The 21666-nt window shown below is 39.4% G+C and overlaps 1 protein-coding gene and 1 long non-coding RNA gene across 3 annotated transcripts in view; one reads left to right on the top strand and one right to left on the bottom strand.

The window, feature by feature from the left end:
* The window catches only part of RBM47 (RNA binding motif protein 47), a 154918-nt gene that overhangs the window by 86029 nt on the left and 47223 nt on the right, over positions 1-21666 (top strand). The gene's annotated exons all lie outside the window — the stretch shown is intronic.
* Positions 18747-21666, bottom strand: part of LOC144227307 (uncharacterized) — a 38666-nt gene continuing 35746 nt past the window's right edge. Inside the window, exon 4 of the long non-coding RNA XR_013333906.1 lies at positions 18747-19045. This is a non-coding gene — a long non-coding RNA (uncharacterized LOC144227307). The remainder of the gene's footprint in view (positions 19046-21666) is intronic.

A 21666-nucleotide genomic window follows, 5' to 3' on the forward strand; every position in this document is an offset into this window, starting at 1 on the left:
ACTAAAACTTTAACCAAATACTGACATTTGATCAATTTTAATAATGGCCTCCTGGACGCAGACCCCCGCAGCCATGTTAATAGGGGCTAAAACCCAAACAATAAATAGGAAAAATGTAGAAAAAGAAGAGCTCCAAAAGATTTCTGTAATGTCCAAGTTCTTGGGGAAGGGAATCGCAGTATAATGTATGTGCTGTAATAAACACGATATCTTTGGCCTGTTTGCCCTTCTGGTGGGAGATGAAAGTATGAAGACGGTACGGAAGTTAAGAGCCCACTGATTATGGAAGGACATGATTTGCCTAGTGACACTGATTGTAGCCACAAGTCTTTCTTCTGACGAGTTCCCAGTCGTTGCAAAATGGCTGGAAGAAATGACTCTTTCAAAATGAGAAGAAACCTCCTTCATGGGGAAAACTTCACTGTGGCTTTGTGTATTTAGGCAAATAGGACTAAATGTAGCAGCCGTGGAGGTCAGAAAACATGGAGTTCACCCGAGGGATAGCAGATTTGATTATCTGTATATGCACATCAGAAAAATCAGGTCTAGCTACCCGGACTACTGAAAGTTTATGTAACTTTGGACAACTGGATTAACTTTTTCTTACCACTCTTTGAAGACTTCGAAAGAGAGAAGAATGCTTGCTCTCTACTTGGCTGTCCCTTGGTTGCACTTAGATGCTTAACAGTCTGTGAAACTTTTGACCATCTGTGATGCCACGTAAATCCAAAGACCCTAACCAGTGGAGGAGCTCATGCATTAATTCTACTGTAGGTGAACTAGATGGATGAAGTTTTACGTGTGAAATCTTACCAGATGAACAGAAAGACTCTGGGGAAAAGTCTGAAACTACACCCTTTCCAGATACTTGTCATTCCTCATTTCCCTTTATTTCATTGGGAAAATCCTTACTCCGTGTAGCTCCTTTCTTTAGTCTTTTCAGATATTGAGTCCCAAAGATCTACATGGAATTGTAGGAAGCTATGATCACCAAAGGCTATATTGGTACCTCTTGTTCATTCTTACATGATACTTTGTTGATGGACCAACTCATACATCAAATTAAGCCCTGAGTAAATTGACTCCTTTCTCTGTCATTTTAGACTTTGCTATTGCATTTGATACACATTTTGATATGATAATATCTACCACCACGGAAGTAGTGTTTGTGGAATAAGTAGCTCTGGCTGTTCTTGAACATAAAAATGAAACCATATGTACTTTTTCTGTATCTGGCATCTTTCATTCAACGTTCTGCCTGTGGCATTCGTCCGTATTGTTTCACGTAGCTGGAATTTCTTCATCGCTGCCTAGTATTCCTTTGCAAGAATGGACCACCATTTAATACATTTGGGGGATTTAAAATCATGGCTACATGGGCTGAAAATCATTCCCTGCGTGTTTACTGCTTTAAAGTTAAGTGATCTCAGAAAGGGTGTGGTGGAAGTGTTATCACCTGAAGGGGTGGAGAGAGAAAAGTCTGTTTCTGGGAGTTATTTACTAAGCGCTCTGCATGGAGTGTTTATTTAACTGACCCCATCACGCTGGGAGGCGACTGCCACTTTTTTACAGATGAGGAAACTGAGCTTGAGAAAAGTTTTGTGACTTCACAGTTGATCCGAACTAAACACACAAGCTATTGATTGCATCAGGGGCAATCTGGTACCTGCAAAGACCATGCCAGATGCCACTTCGTTACCGAAGACTTCGATTTTATGCAGTAGTGCAGTCTGAGTATCTCCTGTTGGAAAGCTGACCATTGACCTGACTTCACTTAAGCCATTTTCTCTCTTTCTCCTCGAAGTTTGTTTCATTTTGAAAAAGGGCTCCCTTATATAGTTTTTGTTCTCACCTTTGCTTATGAATAATTATTTTTGCTTATGAATGGTTTTTATTTTCAGATGCACGTGGTATTTTAAAATCTATATATAGCAACTTTTGAGAGTTCTTTCTTAAGATCAGGTTTTAGTATTTATGTATAAAGCAATATTCAATCACCATAAGAAAGGTAGGTAAGTTTCAAGTCAGACTTCCTGAGAAATTTCCTGGGAAACAAAGGTCATGTCTTTCAAAATGGGGTTAGAAGAGCTTTAAATTCTAACTCACACAGGGCTCTATGTGCTGATCCCATGGGTGTCAAAGTCTCTGACTCAACTGAATATCTTAGAGATGAGTAAGTTTCTAAATTTCCTTCTCACTACTACCTCCCTCAACTTCCCAGACTGCAAATATGTGCATTCACAGATATTCCATTCTTACTTCAAAAGTTACTGGAGACTTGCTCAGGATGTCCTTCCCTTATTTATTTAAAAAATTTTATTTTTCAATGTTTATTTATTTCTGAGAGAGAGAGAGAGAGACAGGTCAGAGAGAGAGGGAGATACAGAATCTGAAGCAAGCTCCAGGCTCTGAGCTAGCTGTCAGCACAGAGCCCGACGCAGGGCTCGAACCCACGAACCGTGAGATCATGACCTGAGCCGAAGGCAGACGCTTAACTGACTGAGCCACCCAGGCGCCCCTGTCCTTCCCTTAGAATAACGAAAGGAGGCGTATGCCCTTTGAATTTTTTTCTGGTTGTGGATGAAAGGGTTATGTTTTTAACTGTGCATTAATATTCTGGGCTCTTTTGGTGCAGTCAGGTCATCTTTTCAGCGAGGCACCCTTGCCCAATGGAAGATAAGGAAGCACCCGGATAGTGTCTCAGTCAAAATTCTAAGTCACTTCTAGGAACATCAGTCCGTACATGCCCAGATTCTTTACTTTATTATTTTCACAGGTAATAGACAATCCCTTTCTAATGGGATGCTTGAGAGCAGTCATGAATGATTTGATTTGATTCTTTTAAACTTTATGAATAAGCACAGGAAAAGTATCTTGTTTTGTATACTTTCTATTTTTTTTTTTATCATTTGTCTTTTTTAAACATTTATTATTTATTTTGAGAGAGGGAGAAAGAGAATCCCAAGCAGGCTTCACATCGTCCGTGCAGAGCCTGACATGGGACTCGATTTTACGAGCCGTGAGATCACGACCTGAGCTGAAATCAAGAGTCAGATGCTTAACCACCTGAGCCACCCAGGCACCCCCATTTGTATAGTTCTTAAAATATTTTCTGAATTTATTTGTTTACCTTCTATAGAAAGTTTTTGAATTGTAAAATATGCCCATTTTGTATGTGAGAAAGCTGAAATAGAGAAGCTAAGGTCACACACCTGGTTAGGGAAGGAGCTGACATTGAGATTTTCTGCCTCCACTGTGCCCAGCTCTTCCCACTGGCTCACACTGCCAACCACACAGGGTGAGCTGTGTCAGCCATTCAAAACAGCACTTCTTCAACAACACTCTTTGGTCTATGGTGGCTTCTCAAGTCATACTATTTGTGTACTACTGTGTGTCAGTAATCTTACAAAGACTCTACTGGCTACGAGTCATTAACACCTTTTACAAATGGGGAAACTGAGGCACTGAGCGCTCAAAAGCCTTGAACAAAGCCACATCATTTAGTAAATGCTGGGGTTTGCCTTTACGCTCAGGTTTGACCCCAAAGCACATTCACTTCTGCCATGCCATCCTGCCTCCCATCAGGAAAAAAAAAATTGTCTCTTAATTATCTTCTCAGTTATAATGGAGGTACGCACAGGAGCCCTAAAACAAATTGTTATCGAATCTTAATTTATCTCAACATACCTTCCTGACAAATGGGCATTTTCTTTAGAACTGAACAAAAACATGTCCTGGGTTGGACTCAGTTTAAAAATTATTAGTTTTTTAACTCTTGGAGCTGAAGGAAAACCAGATTAGGTTGCCATGGGTCAAGTTTTGTGTGCAAAGGGTCCTATCTATCATTGGTATTGTGGGACCCTCTGATGGGGGGTGGGCTGCAGAAAAGGTGGCTGTCTGGAACAGAAGTGAGTCCAGGTGAGGTAGCCTTTCCCCCTGAGTTTTGCACTGCCATCCTCCTTGCTTATTTATGTATTCATTCAACAAGTATTTATTGAGTACCTACTGTTAGCATAAAGTGAGAGATGGTAATGCCATAGAGAAGTAGAAACTAACTGAATCAGATATATCTGAAGCTAATGGCAACACTCCCATTAGTGAAAGTCACATTTGTACATTGTGTTAGAAATGAAAACGTGTGTGTGTGTGTGTATGTGCGTGCATTATGTTTTCTAGCAATTAGAAAATATCATATCAGTTGTCATACTTTACAATTTTTAATAGAATGCTGCATTGTAGTTTGTTTTCCAAGGATCCCTAAGGGGGGATTTCCAGATTTACCAGTAATTTAAGTGTCTTCAGGAAAGGGAGTTTAAAGAAGTATCACTGTTTGATAATGGATGTCCTGGTGCCCTGTTAGTAAAAGGTTCACCACTGACTGTATGGCCCAAGTCAATTGTATATTTACCAAACTGAGCAAAACCATATTGCTCAATGAAGTAAGTTCAAACTGCAAATGCACGTTTAGAGTTTTAAAGGTAGGCCAGTAACAGCTCTTGACATTTGCTTTCTGCTCTCTAGAATTGAGAACTTTTTAAAAATAATAAGCATTTACAGTTATAAATATACAATGAAGGAAGCTTGTTTTGAATTTATTAGTATTTCTCTGAGTCTCACTAGTTTTTAAATAGTCATATTTGCATATGTGATGGAGTGTTAGAAGGATATCAACTTCAGATTATGCCAAAAGCAAAAAAAAAAAAAAAAACAGTAAAGCCAGAAATAAAGACACACAGAAGTGGGGCCATCTTTATTTTATTATTTCACTTTTTTTTTTTTAAACGTTTATCCATTTTTGAGAGACAGTGATGAAGTGTGAGCAGGGGAGGGGCTGAGAGAGAAGGAGACATAGAATCCAAAACAGGCTCCAGTCTCTGAGCTGTCAGCACAGAGCCTGATACAGGACTCCAGCTCACGAACCGTGAGATCATGACCTGAGCCAAAGTCAGACGCTCAACTGACTGAGCCATGCAGGCACCCTGGGGCCATCTTTATAATGGAGAGAGAGCAAGCTTGGATTTGAATCTTGGATTCAAGTAGCTGTGCCACTTGCTATGTGGTCTATGGTAAATTCCTTTCCCTCCACTTCCCCATTTCTTGTGCTGAAAATGGAAATGGTACCATTGTCCAGGATGGTTGTAAAGACAAATATCATCCAGGGATGATGAATGTAAGGCGCTTAGTTGAGGCTGATACTCAGCAAGGGCTACATAACTGATAACTTAATCGTCTGTGGAAGAGAAAGAATGAGAATACCTTTGGTTTTGTTAGTAGCCATTTTGGTTATAGCCAAAACAACCCAGAACATTGCAGTGGTTGGAGAAAGATTTTGTTTGGCTGTCTGTATAAATGAGTGGTTTTTGACCTTGGCTACACACTAGAATCTCCTGGAAGAGCTTTAAAAACTACCAAGGTCCAGGACCCTACAGAAATTCTAGTTGCTGTGATGGTAGGTGGTTGTTATTGTTGCTTCTTTGTTTTTAATTTGTTTTAGTTCCACAATCAGGGTTGGTATATAATAGTTTAGACTGAATGATGGTTTGGAAGCCATCCTTTCTGCCGGTAGCCATCCTTTCTGCCGGTAGCCTTGCTTCACACTGTACGTAAACAGATTTAGGAGTGAACCACTGCTTAGCCCACACAGGTGCCGATCTGGGTCAACCCTGGTCAAAAATTCTCTTAACAGATTTTCCATGGTTTCCTGTGAAAGTTGCCTCCGAATAGGTTTTGTTCTTTATTTTTAATCTATACTCTGTCTTTTTCTAAGAGGGAAGCAGGAGAAGGCAGATAAAATAAAAGGAAAGAGAAAAATGAGGATGATCAATTGTTTCTGAGTTCTTTGAGCAATCCCAGTTAACACTGCTCAGGACAGCAGACACAGATATAGGATAGACAGGCCTTTTATTAGGGGCCGTACTTCATGGCATTTGGTTGTAATCATTGCAAAAAGGCTCTCTCCATGAACGAGAGAATTTTTTGTAAGATTCTACTACACAGAGAGAGATCTGACCGCTTTTCAGAAGTTAAAAATAAGAAACTTCTAGGAGGAGCCCTCTTTCCTCGGAATGTCCTTTGTTGATTTTCTGTTTGAATTCTAGCACTTCTCTTCAAAGATACATTAGATTATAACACCATTCTTCCATTATACCAAAAATGATGAAATGCCCTTTTCAATAAAGGCGAAGAGGCATAGAGTAAAATTTTACTGAAGGAATGAAAGAAGGAACATGGTGGCTTTCTCTGGCACCTGGAGAGTGTGTTTGCTGAACTGGAAAAAGGAAGAGAAAGAGGGGATGGGTCAGGTGCAATTACTCTGTGAGTTTTTTGGTTAACCCACCACCATAATGATACACACCGAGGAAGAGCAGTGCCGTGAGACCCTTTGTCAATTAGGACTCTCTTGGTTGCAAGTGACAGAATTCCAATCCCAAGTAGCTTAAGGAATCAATCAACAAACAAATCTATCCAATTTAATTCTATACATGAAGTTACATATATACATATGTATTTACTTAATTGGGAATTCCAAAGAGTGGCACATGACAGGATCAAAGGAGTCAGGTCATCAGGATTGTTTTTCTCTGTCTCCCAGTCTGTTGTCCTCTGTGTTGGTTGTATTTTGGCAACTTTAAGCTTATGTTGTTCTTACAACTTTCATTTCTAAGGAAAACCCCGCAGCTTTCTCATCCCCAGAGGAACTGTGATTTACCCACATGGACCTATCCCAGAGTTATGGGACGTGGAGAGGTCTCTACCAGGGGACACGGGAAGGTGGATGGGCAGGAGAAATAGCCTCAGTGCAGGTGCTGCGTTGATCTCCGGTGTTGAATCCCTGCATCGTACGCCACAGACTCCGAAGTTGAGTCACACCATAATCCTTGTACTACTGTAGATTTACTGACTCCCAAGGTTGTTTATCTGCACAGCTAAGCCTCTTGATAACCGGCAGAGGTTTTATCATTTCAGCAAGAAATGATAAAACTCAAGAACATTGAGTACTTGACTTGTCTCTACAGAGAAACTTCATCATATCTTTTTTCACCAAGGGTAAGCCCATTTGTAAATATCTGTTTCTCAAAATTAGAATAGAAGCACAGGTCCGATCAGGAAGGAACCATTATTATCAGCATTATCTCCTTGCTTTGTTTCAAGAGCAGGTAAACCTCCTGAGCAATTATTGTGGGGGAATAAAGACAACATGCTGTTCTGCCCTGTGTTACAATTATTAAAGACTTGTTTTATCTGTCCTAGTCATTTGTAAGCTTGTCATAAATTAATTTTATGTCTCTGTTGCCTGGTGCCACATAATGGGCAGGCCAGTAAATGTATATGTATTGATGAAGGAAGAGTTAAGAATTTTTTTGGACGATTTTACTAAATAGTCTAATTTGGCAAAGTTAGAGTTATAACTTAAAATATACAATATTAACCCCAGGACGTCTGCATTTATATCTTTCTAGTTATTTTACTTATGGGCAGCAAGAAATAAAAAAGTGATGTCCAGCTTTGTTTAGTTGAATTAGTTCTTTTTTTTTTGTTTGTTTGTTTTATTTATTTCTAGGAGAGAGAGAGAGAGACAGCGTGAGCAGGGGAGGGTCAGAGAGAGGGGGAGTCACAGGCCGAAACAGGCTCCAGGCTCTGAGCTGGCAGTCAGCACAGAGCCCGACGCGGGGCTCGAACCCACGAACCGCGAGATCATGACCTAAGCGAAAGTCGGACGCTTAACCGACTAAGCCACCCAGGCGCCCCTAGTTGAATTAGTTCTTAATAATACCCTGGCCAGAGCAGTGAACAGTCCTTTCCAGTTTCTTACCTCTCTTGCCCCAACTTATTTTTTTTCTCCTTCTGAATTCCGAGGGCACATGGTGGAGCAGCCATTTCACACTCTCTGAGCACTTGCGATCTGCCACAGGTTCTGTGGACACATTGTCTTAGCAAAGTCTCACAGTCACACCATAAAGCCTTCTTCCGCCTTTTCAACCATTAAGAGAATCAATCACTCCCTCCTTAATGATACTATCTATGATGGCATTTATCACACTGCATTGTCGTAATTATTTGTGTATATTTCTGTGTCTCCTACTAGAGCATGAATTTTTTTTTTTTTTTAACCTACAGAGTCTGTGTCTTACTCAGGTGTGTATCCTCAGTACCCAACTCAGAGCGGAAACTCTAGAAATATTTTTTAACAGTTTGGATACTATATTTTATTCATTTTATAAACTTGACATCTGAGGCTTGCCCACAGTTACTAAGTGGAAAGGAATAAGGTTAGTTTGGGGGCTCTTGTCTTCCAGATTCTAAAGCTTGTCTCCTTTCTGCTATACCATTCTGAGATATTGGAACGCAAAGTTGCCTGGAATGATAAGGATGACCCAGGAGGAAGATATAAGGGGAAGGAAAATCTTCATTTGCTGGGGCTGGGAAAGGAGGTTAATTATACATTGCTCAGTTTAGCAGTGCTCTGGCCCCCCGACTCCCGTCTCCAGTAAAGCATATATGGACATGCACGTGTACACACAGACATCACTGGGGACTTTTGTCACAGGGGGAGAGCTGATTGAGTGGGGACCAGAGAAAGTATTTTCTCGGATAGTGATTCACTGTGAGAATAAGAAGCTGGAGTACTAAGCCATCCACCAGGACATCAAATATCATTGCCCTCACCGTCTCTGTAATGTTACTCCGTGTGGTGAGAATTTACCTATACAGTTCTAGTCTGAAATGAAATCGGGGGTAACATGTAACATGAACATCACAGTTACCACAGCTGCACGCCCAGATTTTGTTACTTGGGCATGATGGTTGGAATGGGAGCAATCTGGGGTAAGCCTTTGAAATACATCCTTCTGAAGTGGGCATGGTTACTGTCAGTATTTGCCGTACTTCCACTCTGTCATGCTGGATACACACACACACCCCATATATATATTTGGAATATAATTCACACTGTACAGTTCACCTGTTGAGTTTTTACTGTATTCACAGAGTTGTACAACCACCATTATAATCAGTTATAGAACATTTTCATCACCTTCCTAAAAAAATCCCCTGTACCCATTACCAGTCACTTCGTTTTTTTCCCCACCTGCCTCATACCAGCCCTATACAACCACTAATCTACTTTCTGTCTTTATAGATTTGCCCATTATGAACATTTCATATAAATGGAATCAATACAAAATGTGGTCTTTTGTGATGACTTCCTTCACTTACTTAGTTTAATGTTTTCAAGATTCATTCATGTTGTAGAAAGTATTAATACTTCCTTCCTTTTTAGTGCTGAACACTATTCTGTAGTATGAATATACCACATTAAAAAATGTTTATTTAGAGAGAGAGAGGGAGAGAAAGAATCCCAAGCAGGCTCCACACGGTCAGCATGGAGCCTGACATGGGACTCAGTCTCACGAACCATGAGATCATGACCTGAGGCGAAACCAAGAGTTGTATGCTTAATCGACTAAACCAGCCAGGTGCCCTGAATATACCACCTTTTATTTATCTATTTATTTGTTCATCAGTTGATGACCTCTGCATTGTCTCTACTTTTGGGCTATTATAATAGTGCTATGATTATTTATATACAAATTTTTGTGTGGTCGTCAGTATTCATTTCTCTTGGGTATATATTAAGGAGTAGAATTCCTGGGTCATATGGTAACTCTGCTTTCAACCTGAGGAACAGACAGTTTTCTAAAGTGGCTGCACCGTTTTACTTTCCCACCAGCAGTATATGAGGGTTCCAATTTTTTTTACATCTATGTCAACCCTTGTTATCATTTTTTTTTTTATTATTATAGCCATCCTAGTGGGTATGAAGTGGTATCCCATTGTGGTTTTAATTTGCATTTCCCTGATAGCTAATTATGTTGAACATTTTTCTTGTGATTTTTTTTTTTTTTTTTTTTTTTTTTCTTTTTTTTTCCTTTTTTTANGCCATTTGTATACCTTCTTTGAAGAAATGTTAGTTCAGATCCTTTGCCTGTTTTTTAAACTGGGTTATTTGTCTTTTTATTGAGTTGTAGGAGTTCTGTCAATACCTTTTTTCCAACAGCATTTGCTCATTTCACTCTCTTTGTGTCATATTTTGGTAATTCTCACAATATTTCAGACTTTCTCATTGTATTTGTTATGGTGATCTGTTATTGGTGATCCTTGGTATTACTCCTATAATTGTTTGGGGGCATTATGCAGCAAACCCATATAAGATGGCAGACTTTATCAATAAATTTTTTGTACATTCTGACTGCTTCACTGACTGGCCATTCCCCCGTCTCTCTCCCTCTCCTTGGGCTTCCCTTTTTCCTGAGACACAGTATTGAAATTAGGCCAATAAATAACACTGCAGTGGCCTCTGGTGTTCCTAAGAAAGGAAGAGGCAATCGGTGTGGCAAACTTCATTGTTGTCTTATTTTAAGAAATTGCCAGACCCACCCCAACCTTTAGCCACCTTGAGGCAAGACCCTCTTCCAGCAAAAACATTCTGACTCCATGAAAACTCAGATAATGGTTAGCATGTTTTAGCAATAAGGTATTTCCTAAGTAAGGTATATACCTTGTTTTTTTTAGACAGTGCTATTGCATGCTGAATAGACTACAGTACTGTGTAAACATAATTTTTATATGCACCGGGAACACAAAAATACATTTGGCTCACTTTATTGTGATATTCACTTTGTTGTGGTGGTCATGAACTGAGCCCATGGTATCTCCAAGGTGTGCCTGTCGTGATGTCCCCTCTTTTATTTCTGAGTTTGCTAAGTTGAGTCTTTTTTTATTTTCTTGGTCCTTCTAACTAAAGGTTTGTCAATGTTGCCAGTCTTTTCAAAGTACCAACTTTTCGTTTCCTTGATTTTCTTTATTGTTTTTCTGTTCTCTATTTTTTTTTACTTCCATTTGAATCTTTACTCTTATTCATCTCCATTCTTCCCTTGGGCTATTTCAGCTTTCATTAGCTCTTCTTTTTTGAACTGGGAGGTTAGGTTATTTACTGAATTTTTTTTTTTTAAGTTTATTTATTTATTTTGAGAGAGAAAGAGAAGGAGTGTGCATGGGGGTAGGGCAGAGAGAACCCAAGCAGGCTCCCCACTAGCAGCACAGAGCCTGACGTGGGGCTGGATCCCATGAACAGTGAGATCATGACCTGAGCCGGAAATCAAGAGTCTGACGCTTAACCTCCCAAACCACATAGGCGCTCCTGTTTACTTCATTCTAGCTATTGTCCTCATTCTTCATCTCGCTAAACAGTTAGTTTGTAAGTGCCAGTGACCAATGCTGAAGCCGAGCCAGTGCACTCAGACTTCTGCCCTGGGGACAGAGGGACAAGGCAACTGAATCCACAAGGCAGGTACACAGAACAAGGGATGAAGCACTGACCTCTTGCTGGTGGGGTCTGTTTGGCATTGTGGTGCTGGGGTCAAAACATAGGCTCTGGAGTCTAGCTGCCTGGATGTGAATTCTGTCTCTTCCAGATTAGTGGCTGGTGAGATTTGGGGCAATTTATTTAAGTTTTGTAAGCTTCAGGCTCCACATGCGTCACATAAGCGTAACGATAGTTACTACTGCATAGTGTTGTTGAGAGGGTGAGATGAGCTACATGTGAAGTACTTAGCTCAGAGTTGGTGCATGGCCGATGCTCAGTAAAGGTTGGCTGGTCTCACTGTTATTGCTGCTCTTGGGTCAGATGGGCCTGTGCTGGGCCAGCGCCATGTAAAGTAGCTACAGAGCCTGGAGTTTTGTTTCCATTGATTTGTGCTGCTTTGCCCGTCAGCCATGACCTCGCCCACATGTGTTCTCGGGATGAACCTCACCTGCGTTTGCTACCAGGTGCTGAGACACATTTCCTACTGGGGTGTGGCAGCCCCCGGATGTGACTTTCTCAGAAAGATTGCAGACCTTACCTATATGATCATCCATCCGTATCATAATGATGATATAAAAATGAAGGCAGGGAATGTATTTTCCTGAACAAATTTGAAACAAGCTCAGGATGGGAGTACCATAAGTTATAAAAATGGTATCACTAAAAAATTATAATTGAAGTTTAATAGTACCTCAAGTTCTCCTTTTGAGGCGGGAATAGAAATGCCCTTCTCTGAACTCCGCAGAGGAGCTAATATTAAGTCCTGCTACCTGAGGCTCCATGGGGATAGTGTGTTCTTGTTAGAGCTCCGTGGCACATAATGTGGCTGCTGTTTATGTGTCTAACAAGCATTTCTTAGGGATTTAAAAAAAAAAAAAGTACATACATTGTTATTCTAATTCTTCAGTCAAAGAATGGCCACTGGTTTTACAAGAAGAAAGGTATGGAGTAATCCTCATTATGAAACTTTCAGTTAACATCCTTGAAAATGAAAATATAGCCAACCTCTGGTTATTTGTGAATGGTATTAGCAAAGATTTTCCTTTAAGAAGAAGTAATATTTTAATGCAAATATTTTATTAACTATAGTAGATAATAGTTTTAGGCCATTACCATTTAAATATAAATATTAATATTTAATATTTATTTAATAGGCAAGTGTTATTTTAATAATATATATTTTCCTGGGAATGCAGAGCATTTTCATTCATCCTGTATATATTTCCCCTCACAGCATCTCTGAGGTTGTTACAGAGAAATAATTATTTTCACTTTACCTAGAAGAAGAAGAAAAAAATATTCTAAAGAAATTTATCCAAAGATCTAGTTAGAATCGGCGCAACCAGTACTTTTCAGTTGATTATTCTCGCTCCCTTTCTCTCCCTTTCCCTTTCTCTCTCTCTCTTTTCCCATTAAACCTAAGTACCACTAAGAGTACCACTAAGTCATAAAAAAGATGTAGATTCCCCTTTTCTCTGTAAGTGCAGGAAAAGTAGAAAATACTAGGCTATACATAGGGAAAGAGTGAAGAAAATAACTCATTAGTCTACAAAGTTAAATAACCAGATTTCTTTGGGCTCTACATCAAGAAGATGAATTTTAGCCAAGGAAAGATTAAAGCAGATTGTTTTTTGGAAGATTGAATTTAGTATGAATAGTCAAAGACACAGTTCTAACAATTAAATTTCATTTGTCTCTTCGTACATGGGGCTTGTGTAGCCATGCTTACAAATAATTACACGAGGTTGTGAAAGATGCAGCCCACAGTGTGCTGGGTGACTGGCTGGCTATGGGTTCCAAATATATTTTATTTTTTAAAAAAATATTTATTTATTTGGGGGGGGAGGGGCAGAGAGAGAGGGAGGCACAGAATCCCAAGCAGGCTCCAGGCTCTGAGCTGTCAGCACAGAGCCTGACATGGGGCTCGAACTCATGAACCGTGAGATCATGACCTAAATCCAAGTTAGACGTTTTAAAATTTGTTTTAATGTTTATTTATTTTTGAGAGAGAGAGAGAGACAGAGCGCAAGCAGGGGAAGGGGAGAGAAAGATGAAGACACGGATCTAAGTGGACTCCAGGCTCTGAGCTGTCAGCACAGAGCCCAGCGCGGGGCTAGAACCCATGAACCACAAGATCATGACCTGAGCTGAAGTCGGACACTTAACCGACTGAGCCACCCACATGCCCCAGCTTCTTAAACACTTTAAATATACAACAGAAGTTTGTGAGATCTGCTGAGAATATATTATTGAGAATTGTCAGGTTAAATACATGGGGTAACTCTAAATTATTAATTAGTAAATTTCATTGGCTGTCTACTATTTTCCAAAACCTTTAGCTCAATAGAGACCACTAGCACATTAATTTTCGGAGTGCCAAGTCATCAAGGTAAACTGCACACCCTGAGGCATGTGTAAATGGTGTGTGTGTGTGTGTGTGTGTGTGTGTGTGTGTGTGTGTTTTTANACAAGGCACTTCTCAGTTTTTTTTTTTTTTTTAGTGTTTATTTTATTTTTGAGAGAGAGAGCATGTGAGCAGGGGAGGGGCAGAGAGGGAGTAAGACAGAGGATCTGAAGTGGGCTGTGTGCCAACAGCAGAGAGCTTAATATGGGGCTCAAACCCATAAACAGTGAGATCATGACCTGAGCTGAAGTTGGATGGTTAACCAACTGAGCCACCCAGGTGCCCCCACGTATCAGTTCTTAAGACACTGATTTATTCTGTTTTCTTTTTTGTATTATTCAATTCCATCTGCCAATCCTTTATAAAAGTTCTACAGTGGTGTAAAAGAACTAACAGATGAGTGTTGAGCATCCTCATGTTCCTCACAGTATATATATTTCCCTCTTAGGGGAGAACACGGAATAATCTTTGCTGGTGCTTGAAATCTTAGGACTCTCCCATTCCAGTAAGTGCTTAAAAAAATACCAGCTTTTCTGGGATCCAAAATGGACCTGAATCCCTATTTGTTTAGATTTACGTTTATTTAGTTGAACAAAGTTCAATTTGAATAAAGTTAAACATATTTTTATGATTATTGGCCATAGAAGTTTTTTTTTTTTCCCTGTAAGCTACCTGTTCATATCTTAGCTCATATTTATTGGGTTATATTGGGATTTGTAAGGGCTCCTGCATATTCAGGAAATTGATGCTTCATTATATATATTGTAACCCACCCCATTTGTAGTCTGTCTTTGATTTCTTTTTAATAAATATTTCTAAATTCCATTTAATATTCAGTTCTTGGCAGAAGGAAAAGGAATGATTGGGGCGAATTTTTAGTTCATTTTGAAATTTAGATAAATTGTCAGTTTCATCTTGAGCTATTATGTTTAGTTGTTTAATTCTCGAACCTAATTTCAATTATTAACTGATTCGTCTTCTGACACGTGTATATGTGCATATAAGGAGTCTGGTATGGAGATTTTTCCTTGTTTAGTTCTGAATGAGAACTGGGGTACCGTTAATAGTATTCTATTTTTTCAGTTAATCATTATTTTATGATTTTACTTTCAATAAATGCATTATTTGACAACCATTCGTAAGAGATTTAATAGGCTGTTACTGTTAATCATGTGTGTATATGTTTGAGAGATATGTCTGCTTTCTCTTCACAAGACTAGTTTTTCATAGTAATGTGTTTTCTCAATTATAAAATTTGTCCATTTGAGTAACTATCAGGAATCATGACTGGCACTATCACTTTTATTGAGACAAGGTCAAAATGATTCTCAGATAATTCTTACCATGGTTTCACTTAGAATTCAGGAACTAGTCATTTCAGTGTTGGCATTTTTTTTAATGTTTGTTTTTGGGAGAGAGACAGAGTGTGAGCGGGAGAGGGGCAGAGAGAGAGGGAGACACAGAGTCTGAAGCAGGCTCCAGGCTCTGAGCTGTCAGCACACAGCCTGATGCAGGGCTTGGACCCGTGAATCATGAGATTGTGACCTGAGCTGAAATCAGATGCTTAACCCACTGGGCCATCCAGGCGCCCCTGAGTGTTGGCATTTCTAAAAACATGCTGTGTTAAGCCACTCCATGGCCATTTCTTTTGTTTCCCTGTCTGTAAAACAGAGCTGCAGAAATGAGGTGTTTGTCACAGCACTGAGGTGTCAGGGAATCAGGTGAAACAAACATGATGGAGGAAGGAAGAAGCGGCCACATGCATATTCTTACTCCTCAGAGATGACAGCAGTCCATGTGACTTTTCTTCTTCCTATCTCCATAGTTGTTCACAGCTAAAGAGATGGAGCTGTGAGTTCTTTGCTTTACAGCGATCCTTTAATAAACAGATTTCCCATGTTGTAGGTAAAAAATATTTTATCAGTAGTTTGGAGTTTTTGTCAGGAATGATCATTGAGTACCCAGCATAGTGAAGTTCTGTGTGTATGCACTGGGCAGGGAATAGAGATTGAAAGCAATTGCCTAAGGTCTACTTTATAAGGAACTACTGTCTTGTCATGCAAGTTGATGATGTAAACAGACCTGACTACTGGTGTATCTCATTTTTCATAAGAGGTGATCTTAAAATTTTGTGTATAAGTTTTCATTTTTAAAAGTAGAATTATGGTTTGTGTACACTAGAAGCATTTGCTATTTAGGAATATTGTGATAAAACAGGAATTTCATTGCATTTTGCAAATCTGATTGCAAATGACAAACACATAGTTGCACAATGTATATTTAAAAAAGGGGATGCTGAAACAATGTGGCAGTAAACTTGTTTGGAGAAAAGTAGATACTTGGATAAGAAGTATCTAGATGATTCTAGAGAAGAGTTAGGAAAGGTAAAAGGGCATGTTACAGGAAGTAGAATGGTAGTCCTGGGATTTAGCATGTGGATGTATGTTGAGGTTGAGCGGAACAAAGGGAAGTTATGCAGTGGGTGGTAGTCAGAGGTTAACCAAAGATTTGCAGTTCATGATCAAAAGCTTGGAGTGTTATGGATGGCCAAGGATCACATCAAATTCCCTTCATTAGGGATAACATGATCCCAGCCACCTAAGATAGACAGTTTTTAGTCCTGCTCTCAGGATGGTTAGGAGGGAAAGTGATTATCAGGGAGGGAAGCCAGGGGTGGAGGTGGGAGGTCGTGCATGGTTAGTGCTGAGAGAAAGCAGTGAGAAAAGAAAGGAAAAAAATTGACAGAACTTAATGATGGGCTGAAAAGGAGAGAACAGACAAGAAACTCTTTACATCAAAAGAGATGTATTTGATCAAATCTTTTAAATTTTCCTGATGATCAAAGTTATATATGTCCAAGATATATAACATAAATCTATGTATGTATAATGTTAAAATACAGAAATACATCAAAAGGAAATTTAGAATCCCCTCTATTCAATATTCTTAACTACCCAGAGACAAACCATGGCCAGTATTTTGTTACATATCTAACTTTTATTTCCATAGTATTGGTTGAGATCATGCTGTATATGGAGCTTTCCATACCATCTGTTTTCATAGTTTTCCATACTATGTATTTTTGTAATCTCACATGTCATAAAACTTTACTCATGACATTAAAATTATTTATAAGTATATTTTTAGTGACTGCGCAAATAATGTAATTTTTAGTTACAATATAATATAATGTTTATTTAATTATTTCTTCAGGGTCAAGCATTTGGGTAGTTTCTAAATATATTATGAAGAGTTCTGAGATAAACATCTTTGTGTGTAAACTTCATTTTTATTTCTTTAGGATATATTCTTTTTTTTTTAATTTTTTTTTTTTTTTATTTCTAGGAGAGAGANGGATAAATTCTTAATGGCAAATTGCTAAGTGAAGAGAATGAACATTTTTAAGGCTTTTCATGTAGATTATAAGCTGTTTTTTAAAGAAAAGTTTTTTTAGTTTTGTTTTAATGTTTCTATTTATTCTTGAGAGAGACAGAACATGAGGAGGGAAGGGCAGAGCGAGAGAGGGACACAGAATCGAAGGAGGCTCCAGGCTCTGAGCTGTCAGCACAGAGCCCGACGTGGGGCTTGAATTTATAAGCCGTGAGATCATGACCTGAGCCAAAGTCAGACACCCAAAGGACTGAGCCACCCAGGTGCCCCTTTAAAGAAAAGTTTTAATTTATACTTGTCTTACTGAAGAATGACATTTTAGCTCTTACTCACTAAAACGATCTGCTGATTTTATTGCCTAAAAGTAATATTGCTTATATATTTTTTTCTTAATTTACATTTATTTGCTTACCAATAAGCTTGATCGCTTTGTTCGGTTTTAGAATCACTTGTAATTCCTAGAAGTGAGAGATGAAAATATATATACCTTGCATATACGACAGATAAGTTAATTGACGTACTTCATATTATTAGCTAAACAGGAATCTGAATTGATGTAGGATGTATTTATTTATTTATTTTTGAGAGAGAGAGAGAGAACACATAGGTGAGCAGGGGAGAGGGGGAGAGGAAGACAGAGAGAGAATCTTACACAGGCTCCATGCTCATCATGGAGCCTGATGTGGAGCTCGATCCCATGACCCTGAGATCATGACCTGATCCAAAATCAAGAGTTGGACACTCAACTGACTGAGCCACCCAGACACCCTAGTAGGATGTTGTTGTTGTTGTTGTTGTTGTTGTTGTTTTTAATAGAAGAATGGAAAGCAAGGGCCAAGCGATGTAATTGTGAGGAGGGGATGTAGAAGCGTGCGGGAAGATTGTAGGTTGCAGTCAGAGAGAGAAGGGAAGTCACTCATGGAAAATCTACACAAGCAGATGGTAGTCATGAGTAGACTTAAGTAAGAACAGGATCATGAAGCCTAAGATGGAAAGAGTATGGAATAGTCAAAGAGCTTCAACTTTAGCTCAGGTGGAGTTAGTGAGACAGTGGGCACAGGGGAAAGAGGTCTTGGAATTAGAGAATGAGGGGGATCCCCACTCATTAGTCCCCCAACTCCACCATCCAAGAGGCCTAGGGAGCTTCTAAGAATTTTCTAGGCAGGTGCTTGTTTATGCAATTCTTTGCTTCTCTGAAGTTTGGCAGAGTTTCTAGAGTGGACTTTTTGTATACTTCCTCTACCCACCCACCTAACCAGTGTATTTCTTAAATTTGTGGTTTATTGCTTTTAATAATGGAGGTCACTGAGACCATTTTGTGTATTTTTGTTTATTTGTTTCTTGGCCCTGAGGTTAGTTTCCCATAGTACATATATTCTTTTGAATTAAAGAACCATAAAAGTGCCAGAAAAAACTAGAAACAGAGGACTGTAAAGGTCATCTCCGATATATTCAGCAATGAAGGACTGAGGGCATCGGTTGGCTAAAACCTAGGTTTTTAAAAATAATATTCCAGTATACTGCTTGATGATTAACAGCACTCGCACTGTATGTTTGTAGTTTTACTGTTTATGACCGAATGCCCTGCCATAAAAAAGGTTTGGGCCCACGTTACTGACATGGCATTATGGTGCCACCCTTTCCTCAGTTGCTCAGGCCGAAAGTGTTAGTCATCCTGGACACTGTCATCGTACAGATCGTCCATTAGGCAGTCTGTCAGCTCTGCCTTTCAGGTACAACTCAAGGTCAGCTTCTCTTCTTATCAGGATTACCTCTCAGTCCGGTGTATGCCACCTTGCCATCCCTGGAGGATCGGAACAGCCTCCAGCCTGTCACTCTGCTTCCTCCGTTGCTCGTCTGTGATCTCTTCTCCATACCAGAATGACCTTAAGGAAAAGGAAATCATATCATCATATCACCTCTGCTTAGAATCCTCCAGTAAGCTCAATCGAACCCGCAGTCCTTGCCTAAAAGTCCCCCACCTGACACTTCCCTGCTTTGCTCTCTCTCTGTCAGCTGCATTGCCCCTTTCTTGCTATTCTTCAGATATCCCAAGCCTGTTACCCTGCTTTAGCCTTTCCTTCCTTCTTCGGGATGCTTTCTCTCTGAGTCTTCAGACTGTTTTCCTTACTGCATCAGGTCTCTGCTCAAGACAGGAAGGCCTTCCCTGGCCACCCCAAGCACGTAGCCCCCCTTTGTTCCCCTTCTTTGTTCTTCCTCATTGCATTTATCGATGGCCTCTCCTCCAAACATCTATCTATATATTATATACAAAAGATTATTAGCTCTTAGTCAATAGAGACCACATCAGGTTCAGGTCTTTTTTTTTTTTTTTTTTTTTTTTGTTTTTTTTTTTTTTTTTTTTAAGTTTATTTATTTATTTTGAGAGAGCGAGCAGGGGAGGGGTACAGAGAGAGGAAGAGAGAGAATCTCAAGTAGGCTCTATGCTGTCAGCACAGAGCCTGATGCGGGGCTTGAACTTATGAACCATGAGGTCATGACCTGAGCTGAAACCAAGAGTCAGACACTTAACTAACTGAGCCACCCAGATGCCTCAGGGTTCAGGTCTTTGACTGCGGTTTGCCCCCCATGCTTGAGTACATCTTTGTGTGTGTGTGTGTGTGTGTGTGTGTGTGTGTTTGCTAGTTTATTATGGTTCCCCAACAAAGACTTTGTCTGTCTTGATCACCAGTCTATCTCCATAAAGCCACACGCTGTAGGTGATCAGTAACCCTTTGTTGAATGATTCAATGACTCATATAACCAATTCAGAATTGAGTGTTCTTGCAAGGTTAACCTTTTGCTCATAGAAAATATGTCTCATTATGTCTAAACTATTTGCTTCAATACTATTTTATGTTTTTTTCCTGAGTATACACTCCTTGCTAATTTTAGCATCCTATCCAAACTGATCAGTCTTACAGTTGATCTCTTAAAGATGTCCCCATGTTTCTAATTAATGACTTAACCAGGGTCTTCAGATCCACAACAGCCAGAGTTTTAATGTTAGGTTTTTATTTTGTATAGTTTCTCTTATTTCTGTAATTCTTTTGATTTCCTTTAGGATATCTACTTTTATGCTCTTAAAAAGTAAGAGTTCCTTTTAGGAAGTGGTAAAAGAGTATGTTGAACAGACAATTAAGCTTAAATACAAACTGAACCCAAGGGTCTTAAGAAAAGTCTTCTAAAGACAATATTTAGTATCTTGCCAGCTATTCAAGCTCCTGATCAGTTCAACTTCCTGGTTGATTAAGGTATCATACTTACAAAATGTATTCTGTTTGAGGTTAATACCAATATTGATAGTACCCAATTCTTAAAAAAATATTCTTTAGGAAAGAGGTTTTGTTTTGTTTTTAATCAGAAAGTAAACAGATGGAGAGAAGTGCATATTTTAAAGGTTTTTTTTTTAATTAATATATTTTTTTAAGTAATCTCTATATCCAACATGGGGCTTGAACTCATGACCTGGAGATCTAGTGTCACATGCTTTTCCAACTAAGCCAGCCGGGCACCCCCATATTTTAAAGTTGTGGGGTTTGTAATCACCTGTGTTTCCTACCTAATATGAGTAAATCAGACTGCAGCTACTGGCATCTCTTGCAGGAAACTGTCCCCAAGGACTCTGATCAATTTGACAGTGACTCTCTACCTTACAGCATGGCTCTTAGTGCCTAACAGCACATGGTGCTTTGTTTCGCCTTATAATGTATATGTTAATTAAATGTTTGACATTTAATTGTCGCTCCAAAAAGATATTCGCTCCTAGTTAATAGAGACCACATTAGGGTCCACGTCTTTGACTGCAGTCCCTCCCCTCAAGTACTACAGTACATGAGTGCATCCTGAAGTTTTCTTGAAGGTGCTCGGGAAATGCCTATTGAAATGGAAAAGCACAGTCCTCCGTAAATCTGGAGTGGTAGGGGATTTCTGTGGTAATTTCGAGGATATTATTAAAACTGCATATAAAACGGGGCGCCTGGGTGGCTTAGTCGGTTAAGCGTCCGACTGTTGCTTAGGTCACGATCTCGCGGTTCGTGGGTTCGAGCCCCGCGTCGGGCTCTGTGCTGACTGCCAGCTCAGAGCCTGGAGCCTGTTTTAGTCTGTGACTTCCTCTCTCTCTGACCCTCCCCTGCTCACGCTGTGTCTCTCTCTCTCCTAAAAATAAATGAAAACATTAAAAAAAAAACCCGCATATAATTATTAAAGAGCAAAACTCACATAATATTTGACAAACCATGTGCTTCCTGAGTTCTTGTTAACCTGACTGCACATTCTAAACGGGGGTGGGGGAGTCTGTATTTTACGTTATGACTTAATACAGCTTTTCTCTTAATAAGGCTTTTCTCTAGCAAAAGATAAACAGAGCTTGGATTTTACACATTATTTATGACTTTGTAACAGGTATCTTTTTTCCACCTGCATTCACTATTCGTTCTGAACTTCCTCTTTTGAAAATAAAAGTCTCTTAAAATGACCACAGGATATATAGGGCAAAGCAGGTAAT

Source organism: Crocuta crocuta, unplaced genomic scaffold (genome assembly GCF_008692635.1).
Source record: "Crocuta crocuta isolate KB4526 unplaced genomic scaffold, BGI_CrCroc_1.0 scaffold223, whole genome shotgun sequence".
In the NCBI taxonomy this organism is placed as follows: Eukaryota; Metazoa; Chordata; class Mammalia; order Carnivora; family Hyaenidae; genus Crocuta; species Crocuta crocuta.